The sequence below is a fragment of the Panthera tigris genome, chromosome C1 (genome assembly GCF_018350195.1).
Source record: "Panthera tigris isolate Pti1 chromosome C1, P.tigris_Pti1_mat1.1, whole genome shotgun sequence".
In the NCBI taxonomy this organism is placed as follows: domain Eukaryota; kingdom Metazoa; phylum Chordata; class Mammalia; order Carnivora; family Felidae; genus Panthera; species Panthera tigris.
Window position 1 is genome coordinate 65,371,099 of NC_056667.1, and position 6,260 is coordinate 65,377,358.

Consider the following 6,260-nt stretch of genomic DNA (forward strand, 5'->3'; position numbering starts at 1 on the left):
GCTAGGTCATAAGCTATGCACACACTCAGCTTTCATTGATATTGCCTGTGGCCTGTGAGTTTTTATTTTTATTTTGAGAGAGAGAGAGAGAGAGAGAGAGAGAGAGAGAGAGAAGGGGAGAGAGAGGGGCAGAGGGAGAGAGAATCTTAAGTAGGTTCCACGCTCAATGCGAAGCTCGACACAGGGCTCAATCCTACAACCCTGGGATCATGACCTGAGCCAAAATCGAGTCCAATGCTCAACCCGACTGAGCCACCCACGTGACCTGCCTGTGAGTTTTTAAAGTAACTGTACCAGTTTCTAGTTCAACCAGAACTGCCACTGTGCCACATTCTTGCTAACATGTGGTTGGTCTTTTTAGTTTTTGGTGAATAGTGGTATCTCTTTGCGGTTTTACTTTTTCATTTTCTTGATGACTGACAAAGTTGAGTACCTTTGCATATGCCTATTGGCCATTTAGGAAGCGCTCATTTTTCTCTTGGTTTGTTTATTATGATTTGGGGGTGTTTTTGAACTATTCTGGAGATGAATTCTCTGTTGAATATAAGAATTGAAAATCTCCTCTCCAAATTTGTGGGATATATTTTCATTTCCACTGGTGTGTCATTTGATACAAAATCCTTCATTTTAATATTTTTCACTTTATCAGATTTTATGGTTGGCACTGTTTGCATGTTATATAAGAATGCTTTGTCTACTCCAAAGTCTGGAAATGTTGTCATGTAATTTTCTTCTAAAAGTATGATTGTTTTACCTTTCACGTTCAGATTTGTAATGCATTTGGAATTGATTTCGGAGTGGGATCAAAACTATTGTTTTTTTTCTGTAAGCCTATCTGGTTAACTCAGAACCATTTATTGAATAAATCATCATTTCTTATCTGTACTGCAGTGTGAGTTTGTCACTAATCAGGTGACTAAGCATGTGTGAGTCTGTCTCTGGACTCTCTTCTGTTCAATTGGTCAGTTTGTCTCTCTTTCATCAATAACACATTGTCATATTTATGATGGCTTTACAATAGTTTTATAATAATGATCCCTCAAGTTTTGTTGTTATTCTTCTGTTCCTGTTATCAATTTATTGTCTCTTAGTTCCACATTTGTCCTTCATTGCTTAGTCTCTGAAATGGAAATGGTCTCTTTAAATGTTTTTTTTCCCCTTGCCTGCCGGCTCAAAGTTCAGTTTTGTCAGTAGAGGGCGCCAGAGAGACATTGCAAGAGAAGGGTTTGGCTTCCTGGTTCTGCCACTTCTGAAACCCGTGGCTTCTGTGGCGGGCAAGGCGGGGTAGAGAACAGGTCCTGCTACCCAGCGCCAGGGCCCTTTGGTGCCTGGTGGCCAGCAGCACCCAGAAGCCTGCTGCTTCCCCAGTATTCTCCTTTGAGGGGTTCTATAGTCGCGTGACTCCAGTGAGACACCTGTCTGAGCCTCTTTCCCTAGCCCTGTGAATTTCCAGCAGTTTTCACTGCCCCACCACAAGCACTCTTTTTTCCATTTTGTGAGCCAAGGTCATAGTAAGGTCTTAGACCTGCTGGGACATCTTCCTGTGTGTTCTGTTTCACCCTAAGGGTAAGATTATTCCTCACATCTGCTATCTCCTATAGTTTTTAGTTTTTTACTTCTAGCTAATTACTGTAAATAGTTCTTTGAAGTAAACTTTCCTAGGTCAAATTACTGTGTGGTTTCTTTCTCTTGATTGTATCCAGGCTGATATAACATCTTTATAATAATGTTTTAATTAATTAATTAATTATATTAATTGATTAATTTATTAATTAATAATGATGTCTTCTATAATAATGGTGTATTTTTCTGTTTAGTTAGTTCTGTTCCTGTAAATCATATGATAGATTTATTCCTAAATTTTTCATGTATATTGATGTTATTGTAAAGAGTATCTTTTGCATTTGTTATTAATTTTGCGGTTGTTCTGAGACAGAAATCTAATAGATTTTTGACAATTTACCTTTTATCCACTGAGCTTGCTAAATTCACATATGAATGCTAATAGTGTATCTGTATAATCTTCCTTATTTTTCTCATACACAATCATGCTTATGCAAAGAACTAGGTTTATTTTTTCCTTTCTAACCCTTACACTTTTTATTCCTGTATCTTCTTGACTTATTGCATACCTAGATTTGAGACCTTTGGTACAATATTGAATAGAAGTGGTAATAACAAATACTTTGCTCTTCGAAAAATTTTTCATTATAACACCATTAAATATGCATGTTGTGTTTGTTTATTACTAGATAGGCTGTTGGATTACGGAAAGTTTATTATATTTCTGGTTAAGTTTTTTTTTTTAAATCACGAGTGGGTGTCAAATTTTAGGTATTTTCCCCTTGAATTGATAGCATCATATTATTTTTATCTTTTTTGTTCATTAATATGCCAAATTACATTGTGTTTTCAATGTAAAGACACCATGCATTACTACAATGAACCTGTCATTGTTATGTACTATCCTTTTTATTTATCGGTAGGTTCAATTTGCTAATACCGTGTTTAAGATTTTTGTATATATATTGATATTAGTTTATAGTTTTCCTTTCTTGTCGTATAATATCTTTGTCAGTTTTGTATATGGGTTATCCTGATGTCAAGAGTTTGGAAGTGAGGAGGTGAGGAAGTAAAGCAGATAGAAGGAAAATGAAATCTTTAAGGCAAGATAGTACTGGGAAACAAATGACCCCAAGTTTGTAGCAGGGAGAGGCTGCAGAAGAGCAGGAAGAGCGATGAAGGAGAGGAAAACAGAGTCAAACCTTAATGTCCTTCAGGTGAGATAGCTCTGGCTCCCTGGTCTTCCTGACCAGCCACCCAATATGGGCGATGCTCACTGCTTTTAGAGGTGGGCCCCTTATCTAGCTACAGGAACATCTCAAGTGACAAAAAAACCCCACAAAACTTAGGCCATTTCAGTACCTGGGGCCTGGAGTACAGGGCTTAGGGCTTTTCTCCACACAGATCTGGCAATAATTTTATCCACTTATTGTTACTACCACCCTACGACTTGGGTGATGGGACTATCCTGTCTTCATATCTCTCCATCTTCCATTTTTCCCCCTGTAAATAGCCCCCCAAGTCTTTTTAAGATGATTTATTTCCATGTAAATATATAGTATTCTCAAAAATTTATGAGAATATCAGTATATTTTTATATATGTGTATTTTTTTTCAAAAAATTTTTAATTTATTTATTTTTAATATACATCCAAGTTAGCACATAGTGCAATAATGATTTCAGGAGTAGATTCCAGTTATTCATCCCCTATGTGTAACACCCAGTGTCATCCCAACGAGTGCTCTCCTTAATGCCCATCACCCATTTAGCCCATGTCCCCACCCACAGCCCCTCCAGCAGCCCTCAGTTTGTTCTCTGTATTTAAAAGTCTCTTGTTTTGTCCCCCTCCCTGTTTTTATATTATTTTTGCTTCCCTTCCCTTATGTCCATCTGTTCTGTATCTTAAATTCCACATATGAGTGAAGTCATGTGATATTTGTCTTTCTCTGACTTATTTCACTTAGTATAATACCCTCTAGTTCCATCCGTGTTGTTGCAAATGACAAGATTTCATTCTTTTTGATTGCCGAGTAATACTCCATTATATATATATATATATATATATATACACACACACACACACACACACACACACACACATACCACATCTTCTATATCCATTCATCTATTGATGGACATTTGGTCTCTTTCCATACTTTGGCTATTGTTGATGGTGCTGCTATAAACATTGGGGTGCATGTGCCCCTTCGAAACAACACACCTGTATCCCTTGGATAAATACCTAGTAGTGCAATTGCTGGGTCATAGGGTAGTTCTATTTTTAACTTAAAAAATTTTTTTTAATGTTTATTTATTTTGAAGGAGAGAGAGACAGAGCATGAGTGGGGGAGGGGCAGAGAGAGAGAGGGAGACACAGAATGTGAAGTGGGCTCCAGGCTCTGAGCTGTCAGCACAGAGCCCAATGCAGGGCTCAAACCCACAAGCCGTGAGATCATGACCTAAGCCGAAGTCGGACGCTTAACTGACTGAGCCACCCAGGTGCCCCTATTTTTAACTTTTTGAGGAACTTTAATACTGTTTTGCAGAGTGACTGTACCAGTTTGCATTCCCACCAGCAGTGCAAAAGAGATCCTCTTTCTCCACATCCTCGCCAACATCTGTTGTTGCCTGAGTTGTTAATGTTAGCCATTCTGACAGGTGTGAGCTGATATCTCATTGTGGTTTTAATTTGTATTTCCCTGATAATGAGTGATGTTGAGCATCTTTTCATGTCTGTTGACCATCTGGATGTCTTTTTTTGAAAAGTGCCTATTCATGTATTTTGACCATTTCTTCACTGGATTATTTATTTTTTGGATAGTGAGTTTGATAAGTTCTTTATAGATTTTGGATACTAACCCTTTATCTGAATGTCACTTGCAAATATCTTCTCCCATTCCGTCGGTTGCCTTTTAGTTTTGCTGATTGTTTCCTTTGCTGTACAGAAGCTTTTTATCTTGATGAAGTCCCAATAATTCATTTTTGCTTGTTTCCCTTGTCTCCGGAGACGTGTTGAGTAAGAAGTTGCTTTGGCCAAGATCAAAGAGGTTTTTGCCTGCTCTCTCCTCTAGGATTTTGATGGCTTCCTGTCTTACATTGAGGTCTTTCATCCATCTTGAGTTATTTTTGTGTATGGTGTAAGAAAGTGGTCCAGGTTCATTCTTCTGCATGTTGCTGTCCAGTTTTCCCAGCACCACTTCCTGAAGAGAGTGTCTTTATTCCATTGGATATTCTTTCATGTTTTGTCAAAGATTAGTTGGCCATATATTTGTGGGCCTATTTCTGAGTTCTCTATTCTATTCTGATCTATGTGTCTGTTTTTGTGCCAATACCATACTGTCTTGATAATTATAGCTTTGTAATATATTGTGAAGTCCAGGATTGTGATGCCTCCAGCTTTGGTCTTTTTTTTTTTTTTTTCAGGATTGCTTTGTCTATTTGGGGTCTTTTCTGGTTCCATACAAATTTTAGGATTGTTTGTTCTAGCTCTGTGAAGAATGCTGGTGTTATTTTGATAGGTATTGCATTGAATATGTAGATTGCTTGGGCCATATCAACATTTTAACAAAATTTGTTCTTCAATCCAGGAGCATGGAATGTTTTTCCATATTTTTGTGTCTTCTTCAATTTCTTTAATAAACTTTCTTTTCAGTGTATAGATTATTTCACCTCTTTGGTTAGGTTTATTCCTGGGTATTTTATGGGTTTTGGTGCAATTTTTTTTTCATATTTTTAACTGATGAAAGGTATACACAGCAGATCTTGTAAGTACCGTAGTAGCTCAAAAAAGATGGCCATGTTACTTCCTAATTCAGCCTATATGGTATTAATTCATCCTGTGGGTTTTCTGTGCAAGTAGCTTTTTCACATTCCATTGCCTAGTGTCTAATAACTAAATACAGATATATGTTTTTAAAGTTTATTTATTTTGAGAAAGAGATAAGTAGCACATGGGAGGGGCAGAGAGAGAGAAAGAGAGAATCCTAAGCAGGCTTAGAACTGTCAGTACAGAGCCTGACGTGAGGCTTAAACTCAGGAACTGTGAGGTCATGACCTGAGCCGAAACCAAGGGTTGGATGCTTAACCATCTGAGCCACTGAGGCATCCCATAACTAAAAATATTTTTAAAAGAACCAAAAGATTATTGTATTTGCCTTAAATTCTTTATTGCACCTAATCCTAACTTTAAGTTCAGTCATTGCCTCACCTAATCTCAATTCACATTGTTTTTTTTTAATTTTTAATTTCTTTTAAACATTTATTTATTATTGAGAGGCAGAGAGAGATAGAACATGAGCATGGGAGGGAAAGAGAGAGGGGGAGACACAGAATCTGAAGCAGGCTTTGGGCTCTGAGCCGTCAGCACAGAGCCCGACGCGGGTCGAACTCACAAACCGCGAGATCATGACCTGACCCGAAGTCAGATGCTCAACTGACTGAGCCACCCAGGCACCCCTCATTCCACATTGGTTTAATGTGCGTATAATCTATGTCTGTTTATGTCCCCAGAGTTTAGCACAAAGTTTGGTATACTGGTGCTCAATATATTTTTTTACTGAAAGAAGAAAGAATGGATGGATGAATGGATGAATGAATGAATGAATGAGTTAATGAGTAAATGCAAAAGGCTAAAAACTAGTCTCTTTGATTCTAGTCTTGTCCTTTGTTATAGTCAGAAATCTATGGTGGCCTCCCA